At 32.5% G+C, this 22,042-nt stretch overlaps 1 non-coding gene across 1 annotated transcript; it reads right to left on the bottom strand.

Annotated features, from left to right (window-relative positions):
- Positions 1–4,911: 4,911 nt before the first annotated feature.
- Positions 4,912–5,018, bottom strand: LOC139850843 (small nucleolar RNA R71). The gene has a single exon (XR_011760221.1). It is a non-coding gene; the product is annotated as a small nucleolar RNA R71 (small nucleolar RNA).
- Between the last annotated feature and the right edge of the window lie 17,024 nt (positions 5,019–22,042).

Below are 22,042 nucleotides of genomic sequence, written 5' to 3'. Positions count from 1 at the left end.
ACAATAGGCTGACTTCGGTCAGCTGCTGCAACCTCTACGTAAATCAAAAAGATGCATAGTAAGTGGATATGGCTCCGTATATGAGTTCTCTAACAGCTGACCAATTTTCAGAATCTAACTCGTCTTCGTTTAACCGTGGCGACGGTTTAAGTGCGAGTAGGTCAGAAATTTCAGCACAACGTTAATAGGGTGTAGTGACTCTCGGAGGGCCATAAATCCTAAACCGTAACTCGGATTAAGACGAGGCCTAAACGGAAAATCATCAACTCAAACCGAAGTAACTGAAAATAAACTTTCTAGTAGCCCAGGTAGCCTGATCAGATACAAAAATCAGTGGACAAGTGCTCCGGTGGGGTTCTTGGTGCTTGATGCTCATCACGGTTCTCATCCTTGATGCTTGTAGCTTCAAGTGTACAACTCGTTGATGGTTTAGCATCACTTTTGACCAAGATTCTACCATCAATACATAATATGTTAAGACCAAGTGGTAACACAACTCATTTAAGAGTCTTAGATGGATGATGAACCAAGGTTACATCATATCCTTAGTCTTAACACAATTACAAGTGCTATTTACAAACAAAGTTACAACTTTACATCAATCAAACAAGTATGAACATGATCTAAGTCAAATGAAGTGATGGAACCCTAAGCTAGAGAGCTTGGATCCCTTTCACACAATTTATAAGGTCACAAAGCTAGAAAGCTTGAACCTTTAGTGTTCTTGAAGATCTTGAAGCATAAAGCTTGGATCTTTAAGTTTCATGAAGACCATAAATACAAGTTTTGATCTTTATAACAAAACAACAAGATCATAAGCTAGAAAACTTAGATCCAACAACAAGATATGAAGATTCAAGCTAGAAAGCTTGCATCTTGGTTGTTCTTGAAGATCTTGAAGCATAAAGCTTGGATCTTGAAGATACATGAAGATTACAAACAAAAGTTTGAATCTTTATCATAAAATAACAATATTAAAGCATAAAAGAAGTAGATCTACAAAGTTGGTGAAGATTCAAAGCTAGAAAGCTTGAATCTTCCATGTTCTTGAAGGATTCATGCTTGAATCAACAAGATATAATCAAGATCAAAGCTAAAGAGCTTGATCTTCCATGATGATGATGATATGCCACGAAAATGATGAAGGAAAAGAAGAAGAAAAAGAAAACTTACAAGTAATACAAGAAAGGAAAGAAAGAAAGAGCAAGTGTGTGTGAAAATCAAATGAGAGCATGTGTAAAATGAGTGGAAGATGGCTAGTATTTATAAGCAAAATTTGACAAGGATTGATGACTTGGAAGGGTCTAGGGCCGTGATTTTCAGGGGGGGGGGGGGACACCATTTTGCTTTTTGGTTAGTGGTTGTCTAAAGCATGTACTTATGCTAGAATCCCATGTAACAATATGGATAATCCTTATCCAAATGATTGTATGACTCACTAATTAATTTATTTTATTTATTATGGGTCACTAGTAATAATACTTGGGCTAATTAATTGGGCCACTAGCTAGTGTAGGGTGGGCTAAGGTCTAATAAGGTAGAAAGTCCAACAAGACTAACTATTATGATCTAGTAAATAATAAATAATTAGTTAAAATTAAGCATCCAAAAACCCAGGTAATTATTATTATAAAATAATAATTAATATTTCGCAGTCATAATATTCCGATTACGACAAAAGTCAAACGTGCGCGCAGTTCGCGATTTAATCGAAACGTCAAGCAACGCTAACGGTTATAAAGGCTTCCGGTGAACAAGTTAAGTATCCTACGTACTCTAAGGCATGTTTTAACATATAATTGGAAGTAAACCACGTATATCAAGTTTCCAGAGTATAAAGTAGTATAGTACGTATAAAATTGCAGTTTCGCAAAAATACAAGGCACAAAAGCAAGTCGAAAAAGTCGGGTTGTTACATTACCCACCTGTTATTGGAAATTTCGTCCCGAAATTTAAGCTGAGGCAATAATTGTTCATTTTACCGGACACGGGACTGGATTAATAGCTAATGGATTAGTTAAAACAGGGGTGGATTACATTCAAGGGTAATTGGTGTAATTGTTAACAAAGTAGTAAAACCTTGGTCTACACGCAGCCGATAACCTGGTGTATTCATTAAACAAAGTATTAAGACCTTGTTACAATTCGAATCCCCAATTAGTTGGAATATTTGACTTCAGGAATAAGAATAATTTGATGAAGACTCTCGCACTTTATAATTATGACTGATGGACTATTATGGACAAATCCGTATGGACATATCGAAAAATCCAGGACAAAGGACAATTAACCCATGGGAATAAACTAAAAAACAACACGTCGAACATCATGATTACGGAAGTTTAAATAAGCATAATTTCTTTATTTCATATTTAATTGCACTCTTAATTATCGCACTTTTATTTACTATCATTGTATTTAATTGCACTTTTAATTATCGTACTCTTTAATTATAGTCATTTTTATTTATCGCAATTTCATTATCATTATTTACTTTACGCTTAAAATTAAGTTATATTTATTTTTAATATTTTACATTAGGTTTTAACTGCGACTAAAGTTTTAAAATCGACAAACCGGTCATTAAACGGTAAAAACCCCATTTTATAATAATAATACTACTTATATATATTTTTGTATTTTTACAATTATAAGTTAAAAAAAATATAGCGTTAAACTTGACTAGAGTTCCCTGTGGACGAACCGGACTTACTAAAAACTACACTACTGTACGATTAGGTACACTGCCTATAAGTGTTGTAGCAAGGTTTAGGTATATCCACTCTATAAATAAATAAATCACTTGTGTAAAATTGTATCGTATTTAATAGTATTTTGTAGTAAAAATAACTATTTTGTACACCACCTCGCACACATCAAGTATTTTTGGCGCCGCTGCCGGGGACTTCTTGCTTAAACGCCGGAAGCGCAATGCTATATATAAAAAAAAGATTTTATTAGAGTTTTATTAAGTTTTTATTAAAAATATACGTTTTTAAAAAATATAAAAAAAATATACAAAAATATAAAAGAAAAATATCTATATATTTATTTTTAAGAGTTTGTTTAAAATATATAAAGTTAAAAAAGTATTTTTATTTCTATTTTAGTTTTTAAATATAAGTATTTTATTATTTTATATAAATATTTATTTATTTTAAAAATAGCAAAACAGAAAAAAAGAAAAAAAATATAAAAAGTACTCTGCCCGATCACTGTTGCAGCCCAGCATTTGGCCCGAAACCCTACTTCATGCGATCGCATGAACCCGAAGGCAAAATTTCATGTGACCGCATGAAGTGATCTGACACGTCCCATGTGACCTGGTACTGCATTAATTACGGGGTAATTATTATTATTATTATTTAATTAAAAACCTAATTAGGGTTAATGTTTTTAATTATTTATTTTTAGTTTTTAATTAATTTGTATTATTTAATTTAATTAGTTTTAATAAATTATAAAATTAATTGTTTTATAAAATAAATAATATAAAAATAATATTTTTATAAAAATTGTACTTTTTACAACTTTAAGTTTATTTTTATATTTTGTATCTTTTTTTTCGTTTTAGCGTAATATTTGTATTTTTCGCTCATAATTAGTTTTAAGTCATAGTTTTTGCCATAGTTATTTTTATTTCTAGATTTTTAGGCTTTGCCATAAAATTCCTTAAGTGCTTTTTCTTTAGACTAAGATTTAAGTGCTTTAGAATTTTGCGACGCCGTTTTTAATATTTTAGTACCTTTTTAAGTAATTGCTGTTTTGGATATAGAATTTCTTTTAAGCTTTAATATTTTTAGACGCAACTTTTAATTATTAGTTTTTAGACTTTTAAGTTTCAACGCGCTAAATTCTTTTTATTATTTTTCGACCTTTTATTTTTCAACGTTTTTCGACGCACTCTTTTTCTTTCTTATTTTTCGCCGCTCTAGTTTTTAGGACATAGAATTTTCTATTTCTTATCTAAAATTTCTTTAAACTTCAACGAAAAATTATTTTAAGTGGTTAAATTGATAGACATCCAAATTTTCTGTTTCGTAGTAATAGTTGGATTTGTTAGTGGCTGAGTTGTGAGCTTCCGATTTAAAGGGTTCTGGCTCCCTGCTGCATCTATTGGCTATTCGAAACGTGGGCAAAAGCAGAAAAGTCTATTATTTTGATAACTTATATAATTTTTAATTTTATAACTAATAGGATATTCAGTGAATGCACCGAGCAAAACGTTCACCACCTTTTATACGTTCACCACCTGTAACTCGATCAAGACATATAGCCAATATTTTCGCCGTTGATTTTTCTTTAGAATCGTCATCCAGTCAACCAAGTACTCCAATTCAAATTTCCGATAATCCATTTTTTGAACCCGACCTCACAATTGAGAATCCGGAGGATATTCAGGGACAATTCAGAGATCCTGAACCACTAATCTTTCCTCCGGAACCACCAATCATTCAAACGGAGATTGTCGAGGAACAACTCATTAAATCAGAATACTCTAGTGATTCAGATTCAACAAATTCAATCATGGAAAATCTGGAACCTCTAAGTATGGAAGACTGAATGAGAGCTAAACGCACTGGCCAAGGTCACACAATTACTCAACCTGACATAAATGCGCCAGATTATGAAATCAAAGGACAAATTCTACACATGGTAACTAATCAATGCCAATTTAGTGGTGCACCGAAGGAAGATCCAAATGAACATCTTCGTACTTTTAATAGGATCTGTACTTTATTTAAAATAAGAGAAGTGGAGGATAAAAAGATATATCTCATGTTATTTCCCTGGACTTTAAAGGGAGAAGCCAAAGATTGGTTAGAATCGTTACCTGAAGGGGCGATTGATACATGGGATGTTTTAGTTGAAAAATTTCTTAAACAATTGTTTCCGGTATCTAAAGCCGTAAGACTTCAAAGAGAAATTTTTACGTTCACGCAAAATCCAAATGAAACTCTATATGAAGCGTGGACAAGATTTGGAAAGTTATTAAGAGGATGTCCGCAACATGGTTTAGACACTTATCAAATAGTACAAATATTCTACCAAGGATGCGACATCACTACAAGAAAAGACATCGATATAGCAGCTGGTGGTTCCATTATGAAGAAAACCGCAACTGACGCTTATAAAATTATTGATAACACTGCTTCCCACTCACATGAGTGGCATCAAGAAAAAGATATCATTAGATCATCTAAAGCAGCTAGAGCCGATTCTAGCCATGACTTCGATTCCATTTCTGCAAAGATAGATGCTGTCGAGAGACGAATGGAAAAGATGACTAAAGATATTCACTTAATACGAATTAGTTGTGAGCGGTGTGGAGGACCACATTTAACAAAAGATTGTCTCAGTATTGAACTAACAATGGAACAAAGAGAGAATGTTTCATACATAAACCAAAGGCCTGGAAATAATTATCAGAATAATTATCAACCGCCAAGACCAATCTACAATCAAAATCAGAATTATAACCGAAATGTTCCATACAACAACCAACAAGGTCCTAGCAATCAACAAGTATCTAACAATACTTACAATCAGCAAAGACCTATTTTTTAAAATAAACCACCACAAACCGATGATTAAAAGCCAAATTTAGAAGATATGATGTCGAAGCTAGTTGAATCTCAAACACAGTTTTTCACATCTCAGAAACAAACCAATGAATAAAATGCTCAAGCATTTAGAAATCAACAAGCTTCTATTCAAAATTTAGAACAAGAAGTAAGCAACCAAGCAAGGTTGATAGGTGAAAGAAAACCGGGAAGTCTACCTAGTGATACAAATGCTAACCCCCAGAATGAAATAGCTAAAGCCATTACCACAAGAAGTGGTATTACACTTAAACCACCCGAAATACCTGTAATTTCTAATGAAGCTATTCCTACTCCACAAGAGCTACAATCTGAGCAAGATAAGGAAACAGAACCGGTAGTTGAAAAAGTTAATGAAGATAACACAATTAAGGCTAAACCTTATGTTAAACCATACCAACCACCACTTCCTTACCCGAGTAAAATGAGAAATGAAAGACTTGAAGCCGAGCAATCCAAATTCTTGGATATGTTTAAACAGATAAATGTCAATCTTCCTTTCATTGATGTGATTTCAGGAATGCCTAGATATGCTAAATTCTTGAAAGATCTAATCACTAATAGAAATAAAATGGAAGAACTCTCGGCTGTTACAATGAATGCTAATTGTTCTGCAGTGCTGTTGAATAAGATACCAGAAAAATTATCTGATCCAGGAAGTTTCACAATTCCATGTTTTCTGGGTAGTCTTAGTTCAATAGAAGCATTGGCAGATTTAGGTGCTAGTATAAATCTAATGCCGTATTCAGTATGCGCTAAACTAGACCTTGGAGAATTGAAACCAACACGAATAAGTATACAACTAGCCAATCGATCAGTAAAATATCCTAGAGGGATAATGGAGAACATGCTAGTTAAAGTTGGTACTTTAGTATTTCCAGTAGATTTTGTTATTTTGGACATGGAAGAAGATTCTCGAGTTCCTCTCATATTAGGAAGACCATTGTTAAACACGGCTAAAGCAATAATAGACGTGTTCGGTAAGAAACTGACCCTAAGTATAGAGGACGAGAGTGTTACCTTTTCTGTTGATAGAGCCATGCAACAACCGCAATCTGCAGATGATACATGTTATTATATTCAAACTATAGATTCACATGCAGAATTGTTAGAAGAATTTCCAGAATTACAAGGAACAGGAGTGTAACGACCCGGAAATTTCCAACCAAATTTAAACCTTAATCTTTATATGTTTCCGACACGATAAGCAAAATCTGTAATGTTGAGTCTAGAAAGTTTGAAATCTATATTCAGATAATCAGTTACCCTTTGACCCAGCCTGACGATTCACGAACAACTATTTGAAAATAGATAAATATATATGTAGATATATATGATTATGTATATAAATATAGTTTCTATACTAATATTATTATTATTTTTCTTTTACTAAAATTAATATTATGGTTAAAATCAGTATTAATAATGTTGTGATATAAATATGAAATTCAATATATATACAAGTTGTTATTATCATTAATAATATTACTATTTTAACTAATAGTATTATTAATAATAATATCATTTTTCTTATCATTAACATTATTATTATGAATAATATTATCATTGTTAATATAATTATTATTAATAATATTATTATTAATAATTATTAATATTATTATTATTAATTATTATTATTAATAGAATTATTATTAATAATTATTTATAATCAAAAACGAGAGTTCATTACTGAATAAGTTGCAAATCGTTTTCAACTGTGTATAATTTGTTTTTGTGTCTCAAAAGTCGTATGAATCTTAACCTAATCACGGATATAACAAAAGCAGTTGAATTTCACTATCAAGCTTTATTCTTTTCTTATCTTTCTTTTATTTTTTTTTTCTTTGCTCGTACTAATATGTCTCAATTTTGTTACACGTCCCAATCTTGTCACAATGCCAACAAAATAGGATCGAATATAAGTATTACAATTCATTCGTTTACTCGGAGACATTCAGTTATCACCGAAATCCAACAATTTAACTGAAAATAAAAGATATTGCCATGTTTCTGTTTCCACCATCTATTCTCTCTTTTATTCTAATCCAAGAACCACCACCACCGTACACGACCCTCAAGTTGTTTGCATTCGAACACACGACCACATCATCACTCGTAACCTGATCGATAATCACATATTACTACTAGGTCTGTTATGTTTATGATTAAAAACCACAAACCCAAACTCATGAATTTTCTGTTACTGTATCGGCTCATCAATCCACCACAACACCCACCCTAATACCACCCGAGAATTTACCACTCTATTTAAATCGTAAACCATTAGACCACCAAGATGATTAACAGCGACTATCATCACCCATACTGCAACTGCCTTGTTCCTATTCCTGTTTTTATAAACCATAACACTCAACCACCATTCAAACTATCACTGTTGTTGCTATTGTGTTTTGGTTCGAAAAGAACACCACAAACCATCTAAACCGTCACCCATTAAACACTTGTTGCTATAGTTGTGAACTATCGCTACTACAGCAGCTTTACTGCTGCAAACCATCACCGTAAACGAACCAAGAACACCAACGAAACCCGGTTACTTCTAGTGTTGTTGGAACTAAGAACAACACAACACTCATCTCCCCCTTTCTCTTGTCTTCTCTCTCTCGAGCTATACCCCTCCATGCTCTTTCTATTTTAATCGTAAAACACTACACCATGTTTCCTTTCTCCTGTGAAGGGAGTTTGCGAATTAAAAAGAGAATATGTATTCTCGCAGATTAAGTTTGGTAATTGGGACACTTTTGAAAACATTATGTAATACCTTATCAATTTTCTATACAATAAGAGAAAAGGTGGGACGGTTTACAGTTTATGGCCGACACTTTTGGCTGATTAGTCATTGAATTTTCATGGTAGACCAGGTTCCTTCAATCATACGTGCCAAACCCTACCTCTGTTACTTTAAATTCGGACGTAATCCTTTGAAATCAGCAATAGGCCTATAAATTTCTAATCAGGCCGTATTATTTATTTTTCTGGGCCATTTAATCCTAGATGGACTTATAATCTTGACTAGTTGTTATTGGGCCTAGTTTCAACTACTAATTATTTCGGTTGGGACAAAGGATATCGAGCTGAGAAGATGGTAACAACGATGTTATTGACGATTAAGATGGTGACGATAATAATAAGCATGATGATATCGATATAGATAAATGATATCATAAACAAATGATGATGATGAATAAAAATTGGGTATAAGTTAATTTAGGTGTAATTTAATTCAGAAAAATGGAATCAGATGGACGATTGATGGTGTTTGTGAGTTAGCTAGAGGTCGCGGGTTTGAGTCCCGGCTCTGTCAATTCTTTTTGGAAAGCTTATTTCATTAAGGTAGCCTTACTATATTTTATCATTATATTTATTAAAGTTATTATAGTTATTACTAATATTATTATTATCATTTTATATATTAAAAAAAAAATATTAAAATTATCATTTTCAGTAAAGTTATCATTATTATTGTTATTATCATTATTATTATTATTATTATTATTATTATTATTATTATTATTATTACTACTACTATTATTATTTTTATCATTCTTATTCTTATTATGAATATTAATATTAATGTTATTATTAAAAGTATAATTATTATTATCAACAAAAAGTATTATTATTAATGTTCCTATTATTAATAAAAATTGATATAATTATTATTATCAAGTAATAGGTATTAATATCAAAAGTTAATATTTTTGGTATCAATATTATTAAATTAGTTTCCTTAATAACAACTATTGAATTTTAAATTTAATACTAATTATATTAACATTTGTTAACAAATTAGGTATTTTTAATATTGATATAACTATATAACCATTAATTAATTTAAATAAATTTATAAATTAAATATATATAAATACATAATTTAAGATATAATATGCAAACTTGTTCGATTTAGATTATAGGTGTTAATATTTATATTAATGATATAGGTTCGTGAATCCGAGGCCAACCTTATAATTGATCAATGGTGTTATATGTATTTTTACTACAAAATACAGTATGGTGAGTATATAGTTCCTTTTAAACTTTAAATATTTTTGAGCTGAGAATACATGCGCTGTTTTTATAAATGATTTACGTTATGGACACAAGTGATCAAAAATAAATTCTACGTTGAGTTGTACCATGGCATATTTCTTTATACTTGGTAGCTAATATTTACGTGAGGAGCGTAAACGCGAATCCTGTTGATAGATCTATCGGGCCTGACAACCCCAACCGGGCTGGACGACCAGTTTTAAACGGTTGCACAGTACTTCGTTTCGTTACTACACTTGGTACGGTGTAGGGTTTATTTAAGAATATGCTGCTGTGATTTAAATGTTAAGTATGGTTACCGAGTGCTCAACGACTTTTTCGTACACGAGAAGTGTATTATGTATGACATGAAATCTTGTGGTCCATAGTTATAACGCTGTTAGCAACAAACCTATATATCTCACCAACTTTATGTTGACTTTTTAAAGCATGTTATTCTCAGGTACGAGTTAAGTCTTCCGCTGTGTATTTACTCATGATAAGGACATTACTTGGAGTCGATCATCGCAATGGAACCAAATGTTGAAGATTTCGTCCAGGGGGATAAGGACGGGTCATCACAGGTGGTATCAGAGCGGTGGTCTTAGCGAACCAGGTCTGCATTAGTGTGCCTAACTGATAAGTTGTTAGGATACATTAGTGAGTCTGGACTTTGACCGTGTATTCATGTCAAAAGTTTTGCTTATCATTCCTAGCCGGAAATTATCTGCTTATCATCCTTAGAAAATTACCTGCTTATCATTCGTAAGTCTAGACACGTCTTACTGCATTTAGTGCATCGATAGTGTATGGACAAAATTCATATTTTAACATATCTGTTATTGTTACCTTTGTCTGACATCTTTTCAAAGATTCTCCGTAATTTACGGGATTTTGGTATTATATATACATATGTAAATTATGTATTGAAGAATACCAAATATAACTCCTATAATCTATTTCATACCAAAAATTCATTTCCCCGACTATACAAGATGAATTCCGCATCTAGTTCGAATTCCTCCGACTCCGACAGCTACGCCGACATGGATTTCCATTCGGGATCCGAAGGCAGCGTCACAGGAATGGATCAACCAATTTCCCATCATCTATTCTGGATGAATTGGGGATGGGTTCGTAATATACTAAATTATTGGAGACAAGAAGAGGGTGATCCCTTCCATCCACCAAAATGCCCTCTTGGCGATGAACCTGAAGCACTTACCGGCGAACATGTTCGAGAAACCATTTTATCTCTCATTTCTAAAGTATCTCGTCACGATTATATAATACCCCATATCACGAATCTTATTCATTCGCTCGCTCCAACCGCCAATCATCCCGGTATACTAGTAGAAGTTAACGAACTTCGCGCTCGCGTGACGGTCTTGGAAAATATGGTGCAAAAGTTACAAACACCAGCAGCATAATCAGTACTACCATTATCAACGTCAACAGTACCCTTATCACCCCCAAACCACAACCGCGTCATAAACCTCAATATCACCATCTGTACTTCAAGTATGATCTTCGTTCTACATATCGTTCTACATCGAAAATCTTCGCTTTACGTATCGTTCTACCTCATTTATCTTCGTCCGACATGGCGATTATGTAATCTCTAATGTTTTAGAGACTATGTAATCTAGTATTAACGATGAACCAAATGAATTAATATCCTATTGACTCATTAAATCCATGATAATATCCGATGAAAATATATATGCAAGTATATTTTCATAAAGATTGTAATTAAAAATTCTTCCGTACGAACTATTAATGATGAAAATATTTTAACGGGTAGGTAGTACCCGAGGAATATTTAGATTTAACATTAATAAGTTACATTGTACATTCTTCAAATCTGATTCAACGGTTAATTGCTATCCTATCACCGATATACGTATCCGTTCATCCCAGATTAACCATTTCCATTTCATATTTGGATTTTTACCTATCCGAATCCAACAAGTGGCATAAAGAAGAAACATTGGACAAATTAAAAATTGGTTAGAAACACACGAATTAACTATGATGAATATTGTTAAGATTCCACGCTAACTGTTCCGGCTAACTGTTCTCAGCTAACTGATTAACATTTAATTTATCACAATTTACATTCTCGCAATTTTATTTATTGTTATTTAATTTCCGCACTTTACCTACCGTCGGGACACATGTACAACAATACGTCGGATAAATTCTGAGACAACACGTTGTATAGTGGGTCATGATATATATTTATTTATTTTACGCATTATAAATAACGGGACACGTATACAAGGTTTCGACTTATCATATCGACCCATCTATATATATATTTCGGAACGATCATAGACACTCTATAGTTGGCTATACAGGGTCGAGGTGGATTCCAAAATATATATATACCTTGAGTTGTGATCGACACCGAGACCGGTACACGGGTCACGACACGTATTAAGTAATTCGAATATTATATATCTAATTTATATATATTTATTGGACCATTGGACAATCGGACTATTGGACTGCTAACTTGGGACAATTAAAATGAGTTAAAATGCTGATTATAACATATGAAACTAAACAATTCTTCAAGTTTGCCACTTGATTTCACCTTAAACCTCATTTGTACCTCGACAATTACAATCCGCGTTCAAATCTTTCATAATTCTTGAAAATACCTCAATCGAGAAGTTGAACCAACCGTACCTCATCTATGGAAGAAAAGATTTATGCACCTGAAAAACTCTCGAGCCCAAATTCATAGTTTAACACGTACTTGTGTTGAATCCTTTGCCATTTATTAGCAAAAACAACTTTACGATTCTTTTCCAAAGTAGCCAATTTTGTCACAGCTCCAGCAAGTTAATTTCGACTCCTCAGTAAAATCAGTCTTATTATAACCTCGATATATACACCTTGTCCTTGCGCCGTCGTTACCAGAGAACCTTTTATATCCCACGACATCATCAGCAGATATACCAGCAGCTCATTATCTCTTCGGCGGAATCCGCAATTAGTATTTTGAAAATCTCGTAGCACTTCTCCAGTTATACCTATAACGTTTATCCCTAAGAAATTTATACTCCGAATGTGAAGTTTATGAAAAACACCTGAACCGTGAACTAGTTCTCAAAATGCTGATGAAGCAGCAAAAACTGTAAACGACTTTAAACGGTCAAAAGTTTGATGATAAAGTACAATGTGTTGGTAAAACTCCGAAAAAGAGAAGGTTGAGAACTGGAAACAGGTTTGAGCAAAGTATGAAGGAGGCCGTGAACAAATCGTGAAAACTAAACCCGTCTTCAACAGATCCAAATGATTCAGTGCCTGCTAAAGCCGTTAGTAAGAACCCTACTCTTTATTCTAAACCTTTCCAGATGATATTCTTCATCATCATATTATCTTAGATATTATAAGATATCTTCATATCTTCCGTTATACATATTCTCCATATTTCTGGAGATATTGTCACAACTATTCTTATCCGAGATCATTTATCTCTCTGTAATATCTGCGTTACAACCTAAAAGAAACTGTGTTAGTTTCTAAATTCTAAAACCTTGGAGTTTAAAATGGGAATGTTCTGAAGCAGTGTTGAGAACTGATGCATGAATTAGTATAATATAATGAAACTTGATCAACTTCATCATATTACAGTAAGTCATGTTAAGTTTCTAATGGAAGGTGATGATTCACAGTACCATCATCATGTGCCATGTTACACGGCTCTTACATTCTAATCAATTCTCAAACATATTAGGAACATATCATCTTGATAGTTCTACTCTCCAGGATATTCTGGTAATGTGACAAATCAAAATCGTGCCATTACCATTTATTTCTAAGAGCATTAGCTATGTTCATTTCAAATTTCATACCTAAGAATTTCGGACCATTGTTCGCTTGACACTAGGACGGGAAGATATAACACCCAACAATTACCCAAAAACTACAAACCGTGTATATCAATACGTATTGCAACGTAAAGACACGGGAGAATTAAAAACACTATAATTCCAAAGAAATAATAGAAGAGAATAGATTCTTCTGGTGGCAGATGTAAGAGAAGAATGGAAGATATGAAAGTTAGAAGTATAACAAGAATCAGAACGGGATGGAGCATTTTAAAGAATACTTAAAGTATGAATTGAGGAAGAAATGATAGCAGATGAGAGGTATGGAAGTAAGGAAGTAAAGGAAGTGGATTTATAGTGAAAAATCCGACAAAGAAATCGAAACAGATTGCCGCATTAAATCAAAGAAGATTCTGATCGCTGAAGAATCAAATCTTATTACGTAAGATTTTCTTTAAATCCCTTAAATCTCGAAAGTCAATAGTAACTGCGTCATCGGTTGAAACGAATAAATTATTTACTCATTTCACTCTTTTGTGATAGCTTCACTCGTAAGCTTCACATGACCGAATCGTTTTATCTATATCTGTCAATAATGATAAAACTCCATTATCACCTCATATTCGTCATGAAAACATTCCTATTGTTATCTATGACGACCTTTACCAAATTTCGAGGACGAAATTTCTTTAACGGGTGGGTACTGTAACGACCCGGAAATTTCCAACCAAATTTAAACCTTAATCTTTATATGTTTCCGACACGATAAGCAAAATCTGTAATGTTGAGTCTAGAAAGTTTGAAATCTATATTCAGATAATCAGTTACCCTTTGACCCAGCCTGACGATTCACGAACAACTATTTGAAAATAGATAAATATATATGTAGATATATATGATTATGTATATAAATATAGTTTCTATACTAATATTATTATTATTTTTCTTTTACTAAAATTAATATTATGGTTAAAATCAGTATTAATAATGTTGTGATATAAATATGAAATTCAATATATATACAAGTTGTTATTATCATTAATAATATTACTATTTTAACTAATAGTATTATTAATAATAATATCATTTTTCTTATCATTAACATTATTATTATGAATAATATTATCATTGTTAATATAATTATTATTAATAATATTATTATTAATAATTATTAATATTATTATTATTAATTATTATTATTAATAGAATTATTATTAATAATTATTTATAATCAAAAACGAGAGTTCATTACTGAATAAGTTGCAAATCGTTTTCAACTGTGTATAATTTGTTTTTGTGTCTCAAAAGTCGTATGAATCTTAACCTAATCACGGATATAACAAAAGCAGTTGAATTTCACTATCAAGCTTTATTCTTTTCTTATCTTTCTTTTTTTTTTCTTTGCTCGTACTAATATGTCTCAATTTTGTTACACGTCCCAATCTTGTCACAATGCCAACAAAATAGGATTGAATATAAGTATTACAATTTATTCGTTTACTCGGAGACATTCAGTTATCACCGAAATCCAACAATTTAACCGAAAATAAAAGATATTGCCATGTTTCTGTTTCCACCATCTATTCTCTCTTTTATTCTAATCCAAGAACCACCACCACCGTACACGACCCTCAAGTTGTTTGCATTCGAACACACGACCACATCATCACTCGTAACCTGATCGATAATCACATATTACTACTACGTCTGTTATGTTTATGATTAAAAACCACAAACCCAAACTCATGAATTTTCTGTTACTGTATCGGCTCATCAATCCACCACAACACCCACCCTAATACCACCCGAGAATTTACCACTCTATTTAAATCGTAAACCATTAGACCACCAAGATGATTAACAGCGACTATCATCACCCATACTGCAACTGCCTTGTTCCTATTCCTGTTTTTATAAACCATAACACTCAACCACCATTCAAACTATCACTGTTGTTGCTATTGTGTTTTGGTTCGAAAAGAACACCACAAACCATCTAAACCGTCACCCATTAAACACTTGTTGCTATAGTTGTGAACTATCGCTACTACAGCAGCTTTACTGCTGCAAACCATCACCGTAAACGAACCAAGAACACCAACGAAACCCGGTTACTTCTAGTTCTGTTGGAACTAAGAACAACACAACACTCATCTCCCCCTTTCTCTTGTCTTCTCTCTCTAGAGCTATACCCCCTCCATGCTCTTTCTGTTTTAATCGTAAAACACTACACCATGTTTCCTTTCTCCTGTGAAGGGAGTTTGCGAATTAAAAAGAGAATATGTATTCTCGCAGATTAAGTTTGGTAATTGGGACACTTTTGAAAACATTATGTAATACCTTATCAATTTTCTATACAATAAGAGAAAAGGTGGGACGGTTTACAGTTTATGGCCGACACTTTTGGCTGATTAGTCATTGAATTTTCATGGTGGACCAGGTTCCTTCAATCATACGTGCCAAACCCTACCTCTGTTACTTTAAATTCGGACGTAATCCTTTGAAATCAGCAATAGGCCTATAAATTTCTAATCAGGCCGTATTATTTATTTTTCTGGGCCATTTAATCCTAGATGGACTTATAATCTTGACTAGTTGTTATTGGGCCTAGTTTCAACTACTAATTGTTTCGGTTGGGACAAAGGATATCGAGCTGAGAAGATGGTAACAACGATGTTATTGACGATTAAGATGGTGACGATAATAATAAGCATGATGATATCGATATAGATAAATGATATCATAAACAAATGATGATGATGAATAAAAATTGGGTATAAGTTAATTTAGGTGTAATTTAATTCAGAAAAATGGAATCAGATGGACGATTGATGGTGTTTGTGAGTTAGCTAGAGGTCGCGGGTTTGAGTCCCGGCTCTGTCAATTCTTTTTGGAAAGCTTATTTCATTAAGGTAGCCTTACTATATTTTATCATTATATTTATTAAAGTTATTATAGTTATTACTAATATTATTATTATCATTTTATATATTAAAAAAAAAATATTAAAATTATCATTTTCAGTAAAGTTATCATTATTATTGTTATTATCATTATTATTATTATTATTATTATTATTATTATTATTATTATTATTACTACTACTACTATTATTATTTTTATCATTCTTATTCTTATTATGAATATTAATATTAATGTTATTATTAAAAGTATAATTATTATTATCAACAAAAAGTATTATTATTAATGTTCCTATTATTAATAAAAATTGATATAATTATTATTATCAAGTAATAGGTATTAATATCAAAAGTTAATATTTTTGGTATCAATATTATTAAATTAGTTTCCTTAATAACAACTATTGAATTTTAAATTTAATACTAATTATATTAACATTTGTTAACAAATTAGGTATTTTTAATATTGATATAACTATATAACCATTAATTAATTTAAATAAATTTATAAATTAAATATATATAAATACATAATGTAAGATATAATATGCAAACTTGTTCGATTTAGATTATAGGTGTTAATATTTATATTAATGATATAGGTTCGTGAATCCGAGGCCAACCTTATAATTGATCAATGGTGTTATATGTATTTTTACTACAAAATACAGTATGGTGAGTATATAGTTCCTTTTAAACTTTAAATATTTTTGGGCTGAGAATACATGCGCTGTTTTTATAAATGATTTACGTTATGGACACAAGTGATCAAAAATAAATTCTACGTTGAGTTGTACCATGGCATATTTCTTTATACTTGGTAGCTAATATTTACGTGAGGAGCGTAAACGCGAATCCTGTTGATAGATCTATCGGGCCTGACAACCCCAACCGGGCTGGACGACCAGTTTTAAACGGTTGCACAGTACTTCGTTTCGTTACTACACTTGGTACGGTGTAGGGTTTATTTAAGAATATGCTGCTGTGATTTAAATGTTAAGTATGGTTACCGAGTGCTCAACGACTTTTTCGTACACGAGAAGTGTATTATGTATGACATGAAATCTTGTGGTCCATAGTTATAACGCTGTTAGCAACAAACCTATATATCTCACCAACTTTATGTTGACTTTTTAAAGCATGTTATTCTCAGGTACGAGTTAAGTCTTCCGCTGTGCATTTACTCATGATAAGGACATTACTTGGAGTCGATCATCGCAATGGAACCAAATGCTGAAGATTTCGTCCAGGGGGATAAGGACGAGTCATCACAAGGAGAATGTTCTTTAGGAGAAGGAACTGAACCAATTGATGAGGCTGAAATGTTAGCTACACTTATGGCTAATGGATATGAACCAACAACAGAGGAAATTCAAATGCTAAAAGAAGAAGACAGATATCGATATAAATCATTGATAGAAGAACCACCGAAATTAGAGTTAAAGCCACTTCCAAACCATTTGGAATACGCTTATTTACATGGTGAATCTGAATTACTTATAATAATATCGTCTTCTCTTACTGAAAATGAAAAATCACAACTCATTTCTGTGCAAAAAGCTCATAAACCAGCTATTGCATGGAAAATTCATGATATTAAAGGAATAAGTCCTTCGTATTGCACACATAAAATCCTTATAGAATAAGGTCATAAAACGTATGTGCAACGCTAACGAAGACTAAATCCTAATATGCAAGATGTTGTTAAGAAAGAAATTATTAAACTGCTAGATGCAGGTTTAATTTATCCAATCTCTGATAGTCCATGGGTAAGCCCAGTTCAATGCGTACCTAAGAAGGGTGGCATGACTGTCATCACAAATGAGAAAAATGAGCTTATTCCTACTAGGACTGTAACAGGATGGCGTGTTTGTATTGATTATAGAAAATTAAATGACGCCACCAGAAAAGATCACTTTCCATTACCTTTCATTGATCAAATGTTGGAAAGATTAGCCGGAAATAGTTACTATTGTTTTCTTGATGGTTTTTCCGGATATTTTCAAATTCCAATAGCACCCGAAGATCAAGAGAAAATCACATTCACGTGCCCTTATGGTACTTTTGCTTACAAACGCATGCCATTTGGACTTTGCAACGCCCCTGCAACCTTTCAAAGGTGCATGATGGCGATTTTTCACGACATGATAGAAGAATGCATGGAAGTTTTCATGGATGACTTTTCAGTCTTCGGTGATACATTTGAATCATGTCTAGTTAATCTTGAACGAAGGCTTATTAGATGCGAACAATCAAATCTAGTTCTTAATTGGGAGAAATGTCATTTCATGGTTAAAGAAGGCATCGTTCTTAGTCATAAAATTTCAAAGGAAGGAATAGAAGTGGATAGAGCTAAAGTAGATGTAATTTCTAAACTTCCACATCCCACCAATGTTAGAGGAGTTAGGAGTTTTCTAGGGCATGCCGGTTTTTACCGACGTTTCATAAAAGATTTTTCTAAAATTGCCACTCCTATGAATAAACTCCTAGAAAAGGATACTCCATTCATCTTTTCAGATGAATGCATCAAATCTTTTAATATTCTTAAAGAAAAACTCACTAATGCGCCGATCATGATAACTCTAAATTGGAATCTACCGTTTGAACTAATGTGCGATGCAAGTGATTTTGCAATGGGAGCCGTTTTAGGACAAAGGATTGAAAAACGATTTCAACCTATTTATTATGCTAGTAAGACGTTACAAGGAGCACAAACGAATTACATAACTACTGAAAAAGAACTCCTTGCTATTGTCTTTGCTTTTGACAAATTTCGTTCATATCTCGTTCTAGCTAAAACGGTGGTCTATACCTACCATTCTGCTCTTAGATACATATTTTTGAAACAAGATGCCAAACCAAGATTAATCCATTGGATCTTACTCTTACAAGAGTTCGATATTGAAATCTGAGACAAAAAGGGAGCATAAAATCTCGCCGCTGATCATCTTTCTCGTCTTGAAAATCCCGAATTAGAAGTTTTAAATGAATCGGCCATACAAGACAACTTTCTTGATGAATATCTATTGAAGATAGATTATAATGAAATTCCATGGTTTGCAGACTATGCAAACTACTTAGTATGTGGATTCCTTGAAAAAGGGTTGTCGTACCAAAAACGAAAGAAATTCTTTAGTGATATAAAACACTATTTCTGGGAAGATCCACATTTGTTTAAAAGTTGTCCCGATGGAATAATACGCCGATGTGTATTCGGAGATGAAGCTAGTCAAATTTTAAACCATTGTCACACAGGACCAATAGGAGGGCATTATGGGCCTCAACTCACAGTAAGAAAAGTTTACGATGCTGGATTCTATTGGCCTACAATTTTCAAAGACGCACACCTTCTTTGCAAATCCTGTGATGCTTGTCAAAGGGCTGGAAAAATAAGTTAACGTGATAAGATGCCACAAAATGTCATTCAAGTATGTGAAGTATTTGACATTTGGGGTATTGACTTTATGGGTCCATTTCCAAAATCTCATAATAATCTCTACATTCTCGTTGCCATTGATTATGTATCTAAATGGGCGGAAGCACAAGCTCTCCCGACTAACGATGCACGAGTTGTAGTCAACTTTTTAAAACGTCTTTTTTCCAGGTTTGGTACACCGAAAGCTTTAATAAGTGATCGGGGTACTCATTTTTGTAATAATCAACTTGAGAAAGTTCTCAAAAGATATGGAGTAACTCATAAAATCTCCACTGCTTATCATCCACAAACAAGTGGACAAGTTGAAAATACCAACCTAGCATTAAAACGTATTCTAGAGAAAACCGTAGGATCAAATCCGAAGGAATGGTCCATGAAATTGGAGGATGCACTCAGGGCTTTTAGAACAGCCTACAAAACTCCAATTGGAACCACACCTTTTAGAATCATTTACGGAAAAGCATGTCATCTTCCAGTAGAAATTGAACACAAAGCATTTTGGGCTTTGAAGACATGTAATCTTGATTTACATGAAGCCGGATGTCTACGGTTAAGTCAACTAAACGAATTAGAAGAATTAAGACTTGAAGCATACGAAAATTCGTTAATCTATAAGGAAAGAACGAAGAAATGGCATGATAAAAGAATTAGAAGTTCAAAAGAATTTAAAGAAGGAGACAGAGTTCTTCTTTTCAATTCACGATTCAAGCTATTTCCTGGAAAATTGAAATCAAGATGGTCTGGACCATTCATCGTCAAAAGAGTTTTCCCATACGGAACAATAGAGTTAATAAATTCAAATGGGATTGAATTTAAAGTTAATGGTCACAGAGTTAAACATTACATACATGGACCGATGGAAATTGAAAACGAAGTTAATCACAATTTCGACACCACAGCTAACTAAGTGTGGGGAGATTCGAGTCTTTTAAGGGTAATACGTATTTCTGTTAGAGTTAGATATTCTGTTTTCGTGTAGTTCTCGAGAATGGAATCCGAATGGTCCTTCCCTAGCAGACCCTAAAGAACTAGTCTTCTCCCTCCATTCTGAATTTTTATTTTTTTAGGTTTTACGAGATGAAGAATTCCTGTGAACTAAACCATGGTCTAATGCTACACGCTTTGATCACTAAACGTAATAATGACACACTCCCGAGTGACCTGGTATCAGGAATAAGAGCTAAATTGGACGAATAAGAAAAGAACTCAGAAATGATCATAATAAGTTACATTTTGGTAAAGGAAAATCAAAATCCGTAGCGAAAAAAAGAGCACGACACCTTGAAAGATGTCACAAATGCGAAAAATGGTCACACGAAGGAAAATGCTCGACGAATCAGACATATTCCAATACCGAGTTCGTTACTTTATGCAGAGAAGGACCGTTCATATGTTTCGAAGAAAAATCGTTGAATGCTCGAGGTTACGCCTCATATAGCTATGAAAAACCAATTAGTCCGACTATCTTATGAGTGGGCTAAAGCAGGTCACTGAGAATTCTATCTAACAGGTAAGTATGTACAATTTTTATTTTTATTTTATTGCTTTTAACCTTTTGACATTAAACGCTAAATTGTTCGCTATAAAGTATTAAATTGATACTCAATAAAATTAGGTTTTACGACCGAAATTATTGATATCATACAAAAATTTATTACATCACTGCGAAATTTACCGTTTATTCTTAAGGTATAAATATCTTTAATCAATTAACCCAAAATATTTCAGAAATTCGTCAGGAGTAAAACTAGGTAATATAGCCTAAATTACTTTACCGAAAAGAGGGGCGTATATTTTTGATAATATTTGATTGATTAAAGTGGGATAAAAGATCAAAAAGTTTTTTTATTTTTATTTTTACTTTATTTTTAAAATTAATATATTAATATTAAATTATTATTGTAAACTTTTTAAATTAATATATTTAAGTTTGTAAATATAAAAAAAATTAATATTTTTAATATAAGTTTGTATGTATAAAAACAAAAATATAATATAAATTTGGTGTGAATTTTTAAAATTTTAATAATATGAATTTTTAATTTTATGCAATTTAAATTTAAGTTTGGTGTGAATTTAAAAATAAAAATTTACTTTATTTCGCTAAGTTAAAAATATGATTTTTAAAATTCGTCGTGAGTTGAAAACTAGGTCGTTGAACCGAAATTGCTCTACCCAAGGGAGGGACGA

The sequence above is a fragment of the Rutidosis leptorrhynchoides genome, chromosome 5, assembly GCF_046630445.1.
Source record: "Rutidosis leptorrhynchoides isolate AG116_Rl617_1_P2 chromosome 5, CSIRO_AGI_Rlap_v1, whole genome shotgun sequence".
Lineage (NCBI taxonomy): Eukaryota > Viridiplantae > Streptophyta > Magnoliopsida > Asterales > Asteraceae > Rutidosis > Rutidosis leptorrhynchoides.
Note: the sequence above shows the minus strand (reverse complement) of the source record. Positions and strands in the feature narration are given on the sequence as shown.